This window comes from Rhinopithecus roxellana, chromosome 18 (assembly GCF_007565055.1).
Source record: "Rhinopithecus roxellana isolate Shanxi Qingling chromosome 18, ASM756505v1, whole genome shotgun sequence".
NCBI lineage: Eukaryota > Metazoa > Chordata > Mammalia > Primates > Cercopithecidae > Rhinopithecus > Rhinopithecus roxellana.
This window is the reverse complement of record NC_044566.1, coordinates 46,432,348-46,449,081: the sequence shown is the minus strand read 5'-3', so window position 1 is coordinate 46,449,081 and position 16,734 is coordinate 46,432,348. Positions and strand designations below refer to the sequence as shown.

General features: G+C 39.7%; 1 protein-coding gene across 1 annotated transcript in view; it reads right to left on the bottom strand.

Moving 5' to 3' along the window:
- The window catches only part of LCP1 (lymphocyte cytosolic protein 1), a 69,541-nt gene extending 63,210 nt beyond the window's left edge, over positions 1-6,331 (bottom strand). The window contains exon 1 of the mRNA XM_030922455.1: positions 6,247-6,331. The gene's annotated coding sequence lies outside the window, so the exon portion shown is untranslated. The remainder of the gene's footprint in view (positions 1-6,246) is intronic.
- Between the last annotated feature and the right edge of the window lie 10,403 nt (positions 6,332-16,734).

The following is a 16,734-nucleotide window of genomic DNA, read 5'->3' as shown; positions in this document are numbered from 1 at the left end:
CCATGCAAGGTACTCAGTGGTCTTTTCTTTCTTTTTTTTTTTTTTTTCCTGAGACGGAGTCCTGCTCTGCCGCCCAGGCTGGAGTGCAGTGGCCGAATCTCAGCTCACTGCAAGCTCCGCCTCCCGGGTTTACGCCATTCTCCTGCCTCAGCCTCCCGAGTAGCTGGGACTACAGGCACCCGCCTCGTCGCCCGGCTAGTTTTTTGTATTTTTTTAGTAGAGACGGGGTTTCACCGTATTAGCCAGGATGGTCTCGATCTCCTGACCTCGTGATCCGCCCGTCTCGGCCTCCCAAAGTGCTGGGATTACAGGCTTGAGCCATCGCGCCCGGCCTCAGTGGTCTTTTCTAATTGGGAAATTCAAGTCTGTCAGTTCTGGGAAATAGTTTCTCTCTCCATCTCTTGTCTCCTTTCCTCTGTTTCCTATGCTCTATTTCCCTGGGATTACATTTATTTGCATGTTACGCCTCTTGGATTAATCTTCTAATTTTCTTTATTTCCTCCCATCTTCTGCCTCTAAGCCTTCCTATTCTACTGTTAGAATTTTTCTACATTTTCTTCAAAACTTCCATTGAATGTTTTATTTCTGCTTTCACCTCAAAATTTATCTCTTAGTCTGTTTTGTGCTGTTATAACAAAACATCTCAGACTGGGTAACTTATAATAAACAGAAATTCATTGGCTCATAGTTCTGGAGGCTGGGAAGTCCAATATAAGGTGCCAGCATCTTATGAGGGTCTTCTTGCTGCCTCATCCCATGGCAGAAGGCAAGAAGGCAAGGAAGCAAGACTGGGACAAACTTGCCTTTTTATAATGGCGTTAATTCTACGTGGGCAGTCATCCCTTTAAGGCCTCACCTGTTAATACTATCACAATGGCAATTAAATTTCAACATGAGTTTTGGAGGGGACATTCAAACCGTAGCAATTGCTAAAAACCCTTTTTTTCTGCATGTTTCTTATTTTAATTTTATATAGCAAGATGTGGGTGGGAACAGGGTGGGGAATGTCTTACTGCTCCTTATATAAACTTTCTACTAATCTTCCTATTTTTCAAGTCCCTCTTGCACTCTGCCTTCAAAGGTATCTGGTGTCTCAGAGTACTAAGCTTTGCTGAGTGCCCCTGGTGGGATATGAATTACTTCTCTATGGCTTCTCTCATTATAGGCTTGGAATTCAGCTTTTCCATATATGTTAAGGCTAGTGTTATCACCTATTTCATGGTCTCCAACATACTGCTGACATCTCTGGTATACTATTGGCTCATTTGATATTGGTCTCACATACTAGACTTGGAATTCCATGAGGGCAAGTGCTGTGTTTGCTTTGTTAACTTCTTAACACTGTATCCAGCATTTCAAAAATGTTTGTTGAATAAATTAATGAAGAGGACTAAGCTGACACTTGAAGAATGACATGGAAAGGAAAGGTGGAAATGTACTATAAGCATAAGGGAATCACATGTGTGAAAGATCACAGGTGGGAGAAATAAAAGTACATCAAAAATACGACCAAAACTGGATGCTACTGTGGTTTAAGAGTGCGAAACTGGGGGAAAGTGCAGAGAAAGAGAAAAACTGGAGGATTTTGCAGAGACCAAGTCATAGTGGATCTTTTAACTGTGTTTAGGAGTTTGGGTTTTACCCTGTGTATTAATCAGGGTTTTCCAGAGAAACAGAACAATAGGTTATGTGTCTGTGTGTGTGTGTGCATGTATTTATGCATGTATGTATATGTATAAAGAGCTTTATTACAAGGAATTGGTTCATGTGATTAGGGAGGCTGACAGGTCCCAAGATCTTCATAATGATTCAGTAAGCTGGAGACCCAGGAGAGCCAGTGGTGAAGTTCTAGCCTGATGGCTGGCAGGCCTGAGACCCAGGAAGATCCAGTGTTTCAGTTTGAGTCCAAAGGGAGAAAAAAGCCAAAGTCTCAGCTCAAAGGCAGTCAGTCAGGAAGAATTCTCTCTCACTCAAGGGATGGTCAACCTTTTTGCTCTATTCAGGACTTCAGCTGATTGGATGAGGGCCACCCACTTAGGGAGGGCCATTTGCTTAACTCAGTCTACCAAGTTAAGTGTTACATCACCCAAAAACACTGTCACCAAAACACCCAGAATAATGTTTGACCAAATATCTGGGCACTCCATGGCCCAGTCAAGTTGACACATAAAAAATTAACCATCACACCCTGCAAGCAACGGGGAGCCATTTTAGGATCCCTATCTACTTCCTAGGGCTGTTTTAACAAAATACCAAAAACTGAGTGGTTTAAAATCACAAAAATGAATTATCTCACAGTTCTGAAGTTAAAAATCGGGAACTACAGTGTTGTAGGACTGGTTCCTTCTGAGAGTTGTGAGAGACAATTTGTTCCATGTCTCTCTCCCAGCTTCTGGTGGGTTTGCTGGCAACATTTGTCATCCTTGGCTTATAAAGGCATCACCCCAATTTCTGCTTTTATCTACACATTTGTGTCTACATTTCCCCTTTTTAAAAAAGATGACAGTCATATTGGATCAGGGCCCATCCTAATGATCTCATCTTAACTTGATTGTCTGCAAAGACCCTATTTCTAAATAAGGTCACATTCATAGGCATTTGGATTTAGAACTTCAATATTTTTGGTAGGACACAATTCCTAACAGTCATAAGTGGAAAGTGACACAATTACACTTGAGTTTTAGAAAAATCCCCCTAACTCCAGTGAGAAGAGTAAGACGGCAAGGACTATAGGAAGAGCTGGGAGAATAAAGACTGGCCCATCCCAGAAGCCTTTGCCTTGGCAGGGCATAAGGTGATGATGGTGGCAGTGGGATAATTATACGTGGGTGAATTCCAGAGACACTTGATAGGCAGAAAGGGGAAGAAAAGACTGATTGACTACGGAGGAAAAGAGATTGAACATGGTGGAAGGAGCATGGGAAACTGGGTGGTAGAGAGTAGTAACATTCAATGAGATGAGGAATTCAGGAGGAGGGGTTTGGACAAGAGGATTATGAATTTAATAAATGCTACCTTTGTTCATTTGCATAGAATCTCTGTTGGGCTGCTGTTCTCATCACTCTTCTGAAACTGGACTCTATTCAGTCCTCAATGTCCTTGTTTCTATACAATATTTGACACTGTTAACAATCCTTTCCTTTTTCAATTTCTCTTCTCCATGAACAATTATTCATATTTAAGTGAAAAATAAACGAGTCTATTTTGAAATTCTGACAATCTCCAATGTCTAAAACTGAAGTCATCATTCCTTTGACAAAGAAGCTGCCCTTAGCTCATCTCTTCCTTCCTTCATTCTGCCAAGAGTGGACTACACCCCCAGGACGGTCCAGAGTACTCCTTGAGTCCTACTTTTTATTTTTTTATTTTTTTATTTTTATTTTTTTGCAATTCCCACATGTGGTCGAAGTTTCATTTATTTTTCCCTTATAGTATTTCTTGGTTTTGTTCTTTCTTTGCCACTTTTGCCTTATTATTGTGATAATAAGCTTTGGATTAGCTTCCTGATTTCCCTGTTTTTTGCCTCACTGCTCCTCTCTCCATCCTGCATAGCAGCACCACATGACTCTTCATAAGGCTACGGTTTTCTCCCTTCACTCTCCTGCTCCCTATGCATCTGAAGTTACTCATTGCTACTAGAAAAATGTCCAAACTTTGCCTCAATCCATCTTCCAAGCCTCAGAGCAACAACGTAAGCTCTCTAGTGCCTTCAGGCTGGCCTGTCCTTGACCCTCTGGAAGCCTGGTACATTTCTCATTATGCCTGTGAGATTTTTGTGCTCACTCTCCCTGCCTGTCTCTCCACTCCCCTTGTCTATAAATCTGAATCATTCTCCTAGAACCAAGAACAGAACCAACTACATAATTTGTGGGCCCCAGTGCAAAATAAAAATGTGGAGTCCTTTGTTTAAAGATTAGGAATTTTTAGACAGTGACAGCAGAGCATTAAACCAAGTGTGAAGCCCTTCTGGGCACAGGCTAGGAGGCTAGCCTGGCCAAGAATCTTCCCTTGACCACCAATCTATTCTTTCCTCTCCTGCTAAAGCCTGTAGTACCTGTTTATAAGACATTCTTGATACTTACTGCATGCCACATTTGTCAACTAATCTTTATGACTATATATCTGTATGACTATATATCTGTATGACTATATATCTGTATGACTATATATCTGTATGTGTTTGTTGCATTTTTATTCATTCATCAAGCTCTTATTAGGATCATTAGGTACTCAGCAAACAAACCTAAAAGACTCAGTCTTATAAATTCAGGAAGTTTGCAATCAGGGAGGTTACCAAAGATAACAATTATAATACCTTGTGATAAACTCTGGTAGAAAGATGCATAGGGTACCAAAAGCAAAATGACAGTAAAGTGCCAGGTAGGAAGGCATCTTAGAAGAAGTATAGCTGTAATCACAATGAGATGTCACATCACCCCTGTTAGGATGGCTATTATCAAAAAGATAGAAGGTGAGCATTGGCAAGGATATGGAGAAAAAGGGAACCCTTGTACACTGTTGGTGGGAATGCAATGCAAATTAGTATAGCCATTATGAAGAATATGGAGGTTCCTCAAAAAATTAAAAATAGAACTACTATATAATCCAGCGGCCTGTGCACTCTCACACAGGCCTATGCCCAGAAGGGCTCCACACTTAGTTTAATGCTCTGCTGTCACTGTCTAAAAATTTCTAATCTTTAAACAAAGGACTCCACATTTTTATTTTGCACTGGGGCCCACAAATTATGTAGTTGGTTCTGTTCTTGGTTCTAGGAGAATGATTCCGATTTATAGACATAAGGAGTGGAGACACAGTCAGGGAGAGTGAGCACAAAAATCTCACAGGCATAATGAGAAATGTGCCAGGCATGGCAGAGGCACATGCTCAAAGGGAATGAACTCAGAACAGATACCTGCACTCCCATGTTCATGGCAGCATTATTCACGACAGCCAAGATGTGGCATCAACCTAAGTATCCAGCATCAGATGAATGAATAAAGAAAATGTGGTCTATATACACAATGGAATACTATTCAGCTTTAAAAGAGAAGGAAATTTTGTCATGTGTGACATCATAGATTAATCAGGGGGACATTATGCTAAGTAAAATAAGCCTGGCACAGAAAGACAAATACTGTATAATTTAACTTTTATGTGAAATCTTAAAAAGTTGACGTATAGAAGCAGGGAGTAGTTGAGTAATGCGGGGAGGGTAAGAAAAATGGGAAGATGTTGGCCATAGAGTACAAAATTTCAGCTAGATAAGAAGAATAACTCCTAGACACCTATTGTACAAAAGGGTGACTATAGTTAATGTACCATATCCTTGAAAATTGCTAAGGGAGATTTTAAATATTCTCACGGGAAAAAAATAAGTATATGAGGGGATAGGTAAGTTAATTAGCTTAGTTTAATTATTCCATAACGTATACATACATAAAACATCACACTGTATACCATAAACATACGTATTTTTTATTTATCAGTTAAAAAAAGAAGACGATGTACAGCTGGGCCTCGAGAAATATATAGAAGCTGGCCAGATAAAGGAGGGAGAAAAGTGATGAAGCCCATTTCGAACAGAGGGGCCAGCATATATAAACAGAGTGGCATGCTATATACATCTCCCAACTGAAATGTCAGCTTCTGGAGTACAGGAATTGCACCCTTCCACAGCACCTAACATGGTGTGTTGCACGTAGAGCAATTTCAATGCATATTTCATTAATTGAGAAGGCAAGCTGATTCTATAAACAATATGGCATTTTAACGTTAAACCAAAGAGCTAAAGTAATTAGACGTTTTAGATAGATATCTAAAATTCATTCTTGAAGCACAATAGTTCTTCCAGAGAGTTTATATAGACAGCTCTCATATGAAGGTTGACTTTACATCTGTTTAATGCTAATTTGACTATCCCTTTCTGATAACAATGTAACAAAAGTTAATTATAGTTATTATTTTCAGGTAGATTAAGAAAGAAAGAGGGCTGTTCATGACGCAATTTTTTTTCATAAAATGTCAAACACATAAAAATGTTGTCTCTGCAGTATTCCTATGTATTAAAAAGTGGAACTCAGTAAATGATGCAGCCTACAACCATTTCAAAAGTAGAAAATTCACTTACCTCTAGCTTATAACAACTCCCTAGATATCCCTAGATATTCACTGACAGTTTACAACCCATTTGCATTAACAGAGTCATTGAAACAGATGCCAGTTGAAATTAATTGTGCTACTTACCTTCAGTTTCCTAAGCTGGAAATTCAGTACGTCCTCAACTTTTATAAACAGATATGATGATGCTGCTGAGACAATGTTTGAGAGTCTTCCAACCACCAAGAATACAAATATAGGAACAAACGTTTTAAAATAAGCATACAGAAAACAAAAGAAAAAGAGTATGAACTAAGTAATTCAACAGGAGAGTAAAAAGGTAAGTCATGAGCGTTTTAACAATGCTCATGTTAAAAGGTGAAAAAAAATGATAAGAAAAATATTTGAGAGCATGGTACATAGAAAAAGTAAAAGAGTCCAGGCATGGTGGCTCATGCCTGTAAATCCCAGCACTTTGGGAGGCCGAGGCGGGAGGATCACTTGAGTTCAGGAGTTCAAGACCAGCTTGGCCAACATGGTGAAACCCCATCTCTACTGAAAATACAAAAATTAGCAGGACATGGTGGCGCATACCTGTTGTCCCAGCTACTCAGGAGGCTGAGGCGGGAGAATTGCTTGAACCCGGGAGGCGGAGGTTAAAGTGAGCTGAGATCGCGCCACTGCACTCTAGCCTGGGTGACAGAGTGAGACTCCATCTCAAAAAAAAAAAAAAAAAGAAAAGAAAAGAAAGAAAAAAAGAAAAAGACTTGGAAGCAGAAATCTTGAGACAAACCCTAATTCCAGTATATACCAACAAGCCTGCAGTAAGGCATTTTTCCTTTTTCTCAGCTAAACTTGTCTGTACATTGAAAAAAAGACCACTTGCATCACAGCGTTACTTCTAAGAATGCATGAGAAGATGATATATGTGTTAACATCCCTAACACAGAGGTCATAATTAGTGCCAAATTTTAGTTGAATCTGAATGCTATAAATTGTGATTTATATAAAATGATTCATTATTTCATGTTGCCATCAAATTCACTAATTCAATCTTTTTGTATTAAGACTCAAGTAGGAGTCATTTTGCATCTGTGGGATATCCCATGCTGGGTGCCTTAATCCATCACATGTAATACTTCTAGCAAATCTAGGATACTCAAAGGTGGCATTTTTCTCTGTTGTAAGGTAAGGAAATTGAGGTCCAGATGAAAATTCTTTGTCTTATTTGCAGTTGCAATATAAAAATATTTCTGGCCAAGTTCTCCATTCCTTAAATAGAGATATGAATCAGCTGCTAATTTTCTATAAACTAGGCCAAAGCATAGTCAACATAGCTCCAGTGAATTCACATGACCAAACTTCCTTATTTCAATCACTCTTAGTACTTTTTATTAAGCAAGTATTTACTGTGTATAAGAAAATGTTAAAGATGACACAAAACAAACATAGGTAAAAAGAATCAGGAAATTTGATCAGCAGAGAGTGAAACTATGAAATGGGCCATTTTAGGTTAGTTCGGTAGCAGAAAAATGGGATGGAGGGGACATGGCTGGAAACAAGAAGGGTTAAGAAACCATGGCTGTGGACAAGGTATGAGGCAGTAACCACTAGGCCTGGGATTGTGGCAAGGGGCATAGGGAGCAAGAGGCAAACATAAGATATATTTCAGAGGCTATTGAGGGTAAATGAGAAGGACAAGCCAAGGATAATTTTCAGGTTAATTATCTGCCATTGGATGCTTGGATGTTTGTCCCCTTAAGCTCATGTTGAAATTTGATCTCCAATGTTGAAGGTAAAGCCTAATGGGAGGTGTCTAAGTCATGGGAGTGGATCCCTTATAAATGGCTTGGTACTACTGAGGAAGTGAGTGAGTCCTTGCTGTTGGTTCCCATAAGAACTGGTTGTTAAACAGAGTCTGGCACCTTACCCCTCTCTCTTGCTTCTGCTCTTGCCCCGTGATCTCTGCACACCAGCTCCCCTTTGCCTTCCACCATGAGTGAAAGCAGCCTGGATCCTCACCACAAGCAGATGTTGGCACCATGCTTCTTGTACAGCCTGCTGAACCATGAGCCAAATATGTCTGTTTCTTCATAAATTGCCCAGCCTCAGGTATTCCTTTATAGCAACACAAATGGACCACGACATCATCTAAGGAATTTAGGGAGTGGTGATGCCCTGGACAGAACTGTGGCATTTAGGGAAGATAAAGGGGAAATCCAATGGATTACAATGAGGTCGAGGCAACACTGAAGATAGCTCAGGAGAGCTGGCCTGTGGATAATGCAAGGTATGCATCCAGAGCTTAGTGCTAGGTCAGGGCAGAAAATACAGATTGCAGCCTCATCAGCATGGAGATGACTACAACTGTAGGAAAGAGTTAACTGTCTAGGAGGAAGCATTGGATGCAAATGAGAAGTAGTTTAAAAACTGACATCTAAAATTGCGAGAGGGAAAAAGAAGAAGAAAGGCCCATTTAACCAATTTTTGGTGTGCACTTTAATGGAATGCATTTCAATAATAAGGGACTACCTTTTATTCCTGTTTTTCTGTGCCCAAGAAAAGATAAGTATCAATAAAGGAGGAGGCACAAGCACTATACATTCTGTTTAAGAAAAATCATGTTCAGGGCAAGAAATTCATCGCTAAAAATAAAGTCCCTTGAATATCAATAACCCATTTCCAATTTAGCAGTGTGTAAGATCTGCTTCTATCATCCAAACCCGGGAAGTGTCCAGCAAATCTGAGAACTTGCTTCTGCCTGCAATGACTACAGCCTCTAAATTCATTCACTCCTTTCCTGATTCATCCTACTTTCCACAAGCTACTCAGCCAAACTTTGACAACACAGTGGCGCATCAGGCAGACATACTCTCTGCTCTGGTGGAATTCATAGTCTAGCCTGTGACAATCTGCATCCTACCTCTTTCCTATACAAAGTAATCAGGATTGAACCTCAGTGACATTTAACTAGTTCTACTTGTCTTTCCTATTGTCCTTTGGCTATGTACTTTTTATAGATGAAGGCAGGGTGCCTGTTAATCAGCAGAGGGAGGTCTTCTTTTAGACGAATTATGAGGTAACCACAAAAGGTGATAAATACATGCGCAAGTGGCCACACATTTTAACCCAACTGGTTGAGGGGCTCCCATGACCATTCTACAGGGCTGTGTCAGTAGTCTACACAGCAGAGGGTTTCAGACTTATGAAGGCCACTACTCCCTTACGAACTCCAGTCAAAGAATGAGACCATAGAGGGAAAAGGATCCTCTCACCTCATCTCCCTTCTCATTGCTCTTTCCTGTCTAAATCAAGAGAAAGGAAGGATAAGGGAAGAGAAACAAAAACATCTTTTAATTTTTAAAAAAAACAAGTACCAGGATGAATAAAACATGGACTCTCCAAAATTGCTTTTGGTAGATTTAGCAAACCTGCTGATCTTAGAAACTTTCATTTTATAATTGTCCAGAGATAGAAAGCAGTGCTTCCGAATAAGTGGATAACTCTGCCTGTCCCAGTAGGTGCCATTGGTGAGCACCCAGGGTTGTTTTAGTCTCTAAGTCATTTCCCTGCCTGTGGTTTCAATCAATGTCAAATACCTACAGGGGTCAGGCAGGTAACTCAGTGAAGTAAAATACGTTGCATAGATGTCACAGGGATTGCCACACACTGGAAAATATAAGTCTTATCTAAAGGTAACAGCAGAAAGAATGTTTAAGAGAACATTCTTGTTTTCTTGAAAACAAGAAATCTGGCTTGTTTAAGAGAAACCAGAAATCTGGATTTTTATGTAAAAAGTTGTCTGATTTTTAATATACTGGCAAAATTTTTTCAATTAAATATCAAGTTGGCTAATCTGTAACTGACTTATCCAGACATCACTAATTTACAACTTCTGGTCTATGGCAAGTTTGCAATGTTTGTACGGAAACATGGAAGTCACTGCAGGGTTAGAAACAAACTTTAGCATTTATAAAGAGAGCAAAAGACTTAAGAATGCTGAAAGAACATAAAGAAGGTGCATACAATTATAATTATGTGTTTAAAAGAGAGATCATTTAAACACATAAAAATAAATGGTGATGAAATGAGTATTACTGGTGCATATGGAGTGAATGGTTGAACAGTAACAATAACACTGAGAGACTGATAATAAATCATGCAAAATGTTGAAATGGGGTTGATCTATGCAATCATCATCATTAGCTAGAAACTAGGAAGAAATCTTTGGTGTGGTAAATATTGGATGGCTAGTGTTCATTTAGAAGAAGTCTAGGAATTTTGAGTAACGTGTCATGGTGAATTGCTGCTAAAAGTTGTTGCCAGGCCTGGATGATTCCATTGGTTCAACGGCTGCTTCACCAAAATTTGTATTGGGGCTCCAGTGCAGATTCATTCATCCATTCATTCATTTGTTCAACAAATACTTGATTACTTACTGTATCTCAGGTACTTTTAGAGGCACTGGAGGTGTAAATGCATAAATAAGACATTAGTTCCTAAACTTATGGAATTGACATTCCAGTTGAGAGACACACACGATATTTAAGATAACTAAGTACATATTAGATAGTAATAAGTCTTAGGGAGAAAAAAATTAAAGCACAGAAGGAGAATCTAAGGCTATGTGTGTGTGTGTGTATTCAGGGTTGAGGGTGGTGTGGAATTGAAATTCTTAGTGATGTTACCTGGAAAGGCCTTTCTGAGAAAGTGACATTTGAACAAAAACAGGGAGGGAAGGGCAGAGAGTGAGGGAGTGCAAGTGGAGCAAGCCCTGAAGATATCAGGGGTAAGAGAATTCCAGGGACAAGGAATAAGTGCAAAGGCTCCGAGGGAAGAGTGTTTCATTTTCAAGGCCAATGAGAAGAGGCAAAAGAGGGGTAGAGTAGTAGCAGATGAGGTCAGAGAGGCCTAATCCCACAGGGCGTTGCCTTTTACAACAGGGGAGGCAAGAAGCTATTGCAGGGAGGGTGGTCTCATCAACAGAGTTACAGGATCTGATATACATTTTAAAAAATATCTTTCTAACTGCTGTGTCATGATTAAATCAAAGAAGGGCAATGTCAGATGCAGGGAGACAAATTGAGAGGCTGTTGCATAATCTAGGTGAGAGATGATGTGGCTTGGACCAAACTCTTAGCAGAGGAGACAGAAGTTGCCAGATTCTGTGTACATTGTGACAGTAGAGCTGATAGGATTTGCTGACAGATTCTTTGTGGCATATGAGAAAGTGAAGAGTTAAGTATAAATCGAAGGCCTTTGGCCTTAACTACTAGAAGGATGGAGTTGCCATTAACTGATATGGAGAAGACAGGATGAAAATCAGGCCTGGGGATGGAGAATTGCAGAAGCTCAATTTTAGATCTGTTTATCCTATTAGGGATCCAATCAGGAGATCTGAGTAGACAGTTGGATATAGGTATCTGGAGGTCTCACTGCAGATACTAAGTTGAAGCCATCAGCATATCGATGGTATTTAAAGCTGTGAGGGCTGGGTGCAGTGGCTCATGCCTACAATCTCAGCACTTTGGGAGGCTGAGGTGGGTGGACCACATGAGGTCAGGAGCTTGAGACCAGCCTGGCCAACATGGTGAAACTCCATCTCTACTAAAAACACAAAAATTAGCCAGGCATGGTAGCACACACCTGTAATCCCAGCTACCCGGGAGGCTAAGGCAGAAGAATCGCTTGAACCTGGGAAGCGGAGGTTGCAGTGAGTCAAGATCGTACCACTGCACTCCAGCCTGTGTGACAGACCAAGACTCAGTCTCAAAAAATAAAAATAAATAATAAAGCTGTGAAGTTGGTTGAGATCACCTGTGGAGTAAACATGAAAGAGAAGGGAGGGTGGTAGCAGGGTAAGGGGATAATAAAGCTATGTATTAGGTACAGTGTAAACTACTCTGGTGACAGGTGCACTAAAATTTGAGGCTTTACCACTATACAATTCATTCATGTAACCAAAACCCATTTGGACCTCTAAAGCTATGGAAATAAAAAAGAAGAAGAAGAGATAAACTTCAAATTCTGGGGCATTCCAACATAAGAGATGAGGAAAATAAAGAGGAACCACCAAAGGATACTAAGAAGAAGCTTCCAGAGAGGCAGGAGATAAATCAGGTGATTGTGATGACTTAGAGGCCTAATGAAGACTGATCTCTAGAGGAGGAGAGGGAGCCGCCTCTGAAGAGCTGCTGATAGGCCATGTAAGAGGATGGAGAACCAACTGACCACAGAAGACACAAACATGGAGGCCACTAGGAACCGTGTAAAGATAGTTGGATGGAAGAGTGAAGCTAAAGTCCCATTGGAACGGTTTCCCAAAAGAATGAGAGGGGAGACATTGGAGACAGTAATTGTAAACAATTTCAGAAGATGTACTGTAAAAGGAAGAAGAGAAATGTTGAAGCTGGCTGAAAGGGGAAGTGGGCTCAAGAGTTGTTCTTCTTTTTTAAGGAGAAAGAAATAGCAGCATATTTCTATGATTCCAGGAATTACCCAGCAGCAGAAAGAAAGGGTTGGGGTGGCAATGGAGACAGAGAGAGACGGGGTGAGAGAGAGAGAGAGAGATGTGTGGGAGCAATTTTCTTGAGTAGATGAGAGGATAAGATCTACTAAACAAGTGGAGGACTTGATCCTGGCTAGCTGCAGAGACAGCTTATCCACAAGGGCAGGAGAGAAAGCACAGTAAATGGTCACAGGCGCTGGGAGGTGCACCTGGGGAAATTCTTTTAAATTGCCCCTATTTTCACAATGAATGAGGCTGGGGAAGGAGCTACACAAGGGCTGTAGTAAAAGGAGAGTGTCTGAAGTACTGTCTAGGAGTTTGGAAGAATGAATACTTTGGGGAAGATGGTATAATGGCTGAGTAATATTCAAGGCTAGTGATGATCCGTTTAAAAATAGTTTTCCTTTAATTAACTTTTAATTTTGAAATAATTTCAGAATTACAAAAGGTGGGAAAATACTTAAAAGAATTCCCGTATACCCTTCACCCAACTTTCCCAAATGTTAACATCTTAACATTAATACCGTACCATAGTATAATTATCAATATTGAGAAATTATCATTGATCCACTATTATTAACTAAACTACAAACCTTTTTCACCTTTGATAGACTATCCTATTGGTATCCTTTTTCCGGACTAGGATCCAATCCAGATCTCATATTCCATTTAGTTGTGATGTCACCTTAGCCTCCATGAATCTGGGACAGTTCTTCAATCTGTCTTTCATCACCTTGACACTTTCAAAAAGGTCCATCATAGAATGTCCCTCAGTGTGGGCTTGTCCGTTTCCTTACAATTTAATTCAGGTATGTATTTTTGGCAAGAGTAACACATTAGTGATGTTGTTCTCTCTCTCAGCACATCATACGTGGAGTACATGATGTCTGCAGGGACGCCCCACTGTAAAGTTACTATTTTTCCCTTTGTAATTAAAAAGTAGGTGACTGGCTGGGCATGGTGGCTCACGCCTGTAATCTCAGCACTTTGGGAGGCCAAGGCGAGTGGATCACCTGAGGTCAGGAGTTTGAGACCAGCCTTCACATGGTGAAACCCCATCTCTACTAAAAATACAAAAATTAGCTGGGCGTCGTGGCGGGCACCTATAATACCAGCTACTCAGGAGGCTGAGGCAGGAGAATCGCTTGAAACTGGGAGGTGGAGGCTGCAGTGAGCCGAGATCATGCCACTGCACTCCAGCCTGGGCAACAGAGTGAGACTCTGTCTCAAAAAAAATTTTTTTTTTAAATAGGTGATTATGAATTTAAAATAAGGGCATTCCACGTGGGCTTTCTCCGACCCTGTTCGGTTCCACTGGTGTAGGTATTGAGTAGGTGGAGAGTTGATTTAATATTGTGGTTATCAAGTGAGCACCTTAACGTGTAACCTAAAACAGCTGCAGATGTCATCCAGGAGGAGGGTTAACTGCCTCAACAGATTTTCGATGCAGACCAAAACAATCAATTATATTAACAGAAAGAATGTCTGACAGATTGTATATGATCTCAAAGGTGGAAAACAGACCTGATTTTAAAGTTTCACAGGACTAACTTTTTATACCCATCTTTAGTGGAAATGCTTCTGAGGACTTCTAAGAAATACTCCTTAATCTGTTTTAGTCACTAAGGATTTATACGCAAATGTATTGGAAAATAGCCTTCTGAAATCTAACTTGTCCATAAGTAAGGAGGTTCTAGATTTTCATTAATGCATCCAATAAATCCTTACTGAACCAACATCTGGACCAAAACCTGAACATCTGGTGTGTGCTACAAGTGATAGAGAAAATTTAAAATATGTCAAGTGTCTAATTAAAACATCCCAGGAACTCTGAAAAGTCAGAAAGCGGAAATATGATTCTGAACTTCTGATACAGGAGATGTGCCTAACTAAGCATTTTTCTTACCATAAGATCTAAAACTACTCTGTGGCTTTAGCTGTATACTCTCAAAGAAATGTAGAGAACAGAGGCCTGAGGTGAGACAGGAAATACACTAGACGACAAGTCAAGAGATCTTGAATCTAAATTTGATTGGGTTGCAACTTGTGTGTCCACGTCAAGTTGGGATAGCAAAGTGGCTAAGAGCTCATTCTGTGGAGTTACAAAGGCTTGGGTCCCAAAGCTAGTCCCTGGGTTTATGGTCTTCTTAATCTAAGCCTCAGTATCCTTATTAGCATACAGGAAAAGTAAATAGCACCTACATCATAGCATAGTTACGAGGCATAAATAAGGGAATTCATGGACAGTACTTAGTATAATATAATGACTAACACATAACATATGTTCTAAAAGTGCTAGTACTCATATTCAATCATTTTTATTACTATAATTAATAATCATTCACCTTTCTGTGCTTAATTTTCCATATCTGTAGAATGAGGAGAATCAACTAGACTACAACTTCTCTAGCATGAATACATACATGAAAAAATCATCCCAGACTTCCAGAGTTGTCTTTACCTATTTGTATTACATAAGCAAACAGCAAACTTGGGGTAAGCTGCTACTGCAGTTAGATCATAACTGTAAATCCAAACTAAGCTTAAAATTAAGTTCAAAACACACAGGAAAACCACACTAAGATTTCTAATGAGGTTAGTAGTGACTTTCTGGAATTCATGCTTTGCCCTGTGAGCATGGTGCTGACCCCCAAGGCCCAGGGTGGTCTGCGTTCACTGCCCTGTTACCTACCGTGCATACTGCAGCTGTTCAATTCCTCTGCTTTGCTTTCTTTGAATTACTGCTATCTCTGGTGATGTCATTTGGCCTTCACTTTACACAACTCATTATTCTGTCAGAGCTGGATCTTTCCTCATTCACCCTTGAAAATTAAGAGAATAACCTGGCCTCAATTCCAGATTCATCTCTTAATGCAGATCCTGTAGCTTCCCTGCTCTAAATCTTCCAGTAGCTTCCTACTGCCTGTCAATATCCTAATATTTAAGTTCCTATCAGACTTCCATTGCTAGCCTGACCTACCCAACTTCTTCTCTAGTCAAACTGGAATATCTACTAAGTGCCCCTCTAGTATTTGTTAAGATTTCCTTTGTGGCCAATCTTGGTAAATATTTCAAGTGTACCAAAGAGGAATATGTGTTCTTGATTTATTGGATACAGGTATCTATATATCAATCTAGATAAAGTGTATTACTTGGTTTATCGAAATCTCCCATATCCTTAGGAATCTTTTGTTTGCTTGAGCTTTTATTTTCTAAGAGACATGTGCTTTTTTTAAACAAGGGGTTCTCATTTTAGAGGTAGATTTATCAATAGCGCCTTGTCATTTTGTCAATTGTTGTTTCTGGTATTTAGAAGTTATGCGGCTGAGTGCAGACAGTCATATGCTGGCACATCACCTTGATGAATCATTTCTTTGTATCCTTAAAAAATAAGCCTATTAGAGTCTACTTTGTCCAGTATTAATATATTGTTTGCCTAGCCTATGGTCAGCTTCCTTGATATGTTGCGGGCTAGAGTGTGGATTCTGTAGTCCCTATTTCAGAGAAAGGGTCTTAATTGTGAAGCTCTCAGATTTATGCAAGGCGTTTTATTTCAGTTCTCTGCTTGCTGCAGACTAGGGAGTTCATCTCCACTTCCCATATATATATATATATATATGTATATGTATGTATATGTGTGTATGTATATAAAGACCACAAGAACCATTTTAGTGTAATTTAGCAACAAATCAGTTATATGTAATTATAATAATAACAGTAATGAGTATGGTACTTCGTTTATACAATCAACTTTGGAATTATCATTGAGAAAAAATAGTAGTTGACATTTATTGAACATTTTCAGTGATCCAGGAACTGTGTTGAAGCATTCTGAGCATGTTCTCATTTAATTTTCACAACTCTGTTTGGGGTAGGTGCCATTATTGCCTCAATTTTACAGATGTGGAAATTAAGAATTAAAGGGTTAACTTGACCAAAGTCATATAATTGGTAAACGATGGTGTCAGTATTCAGACCCAGTCTATCTGACTTTAGGGCCCACATATGTAACCACTTCATATCTCATCTTACATAGCCTCAGTAGGCAAACGGGGCATATTGTGTATCCATAATATCTCTTAAAAATCATTAGGGATCTCTTAAAAATCATACAGAGGCCAGGCATG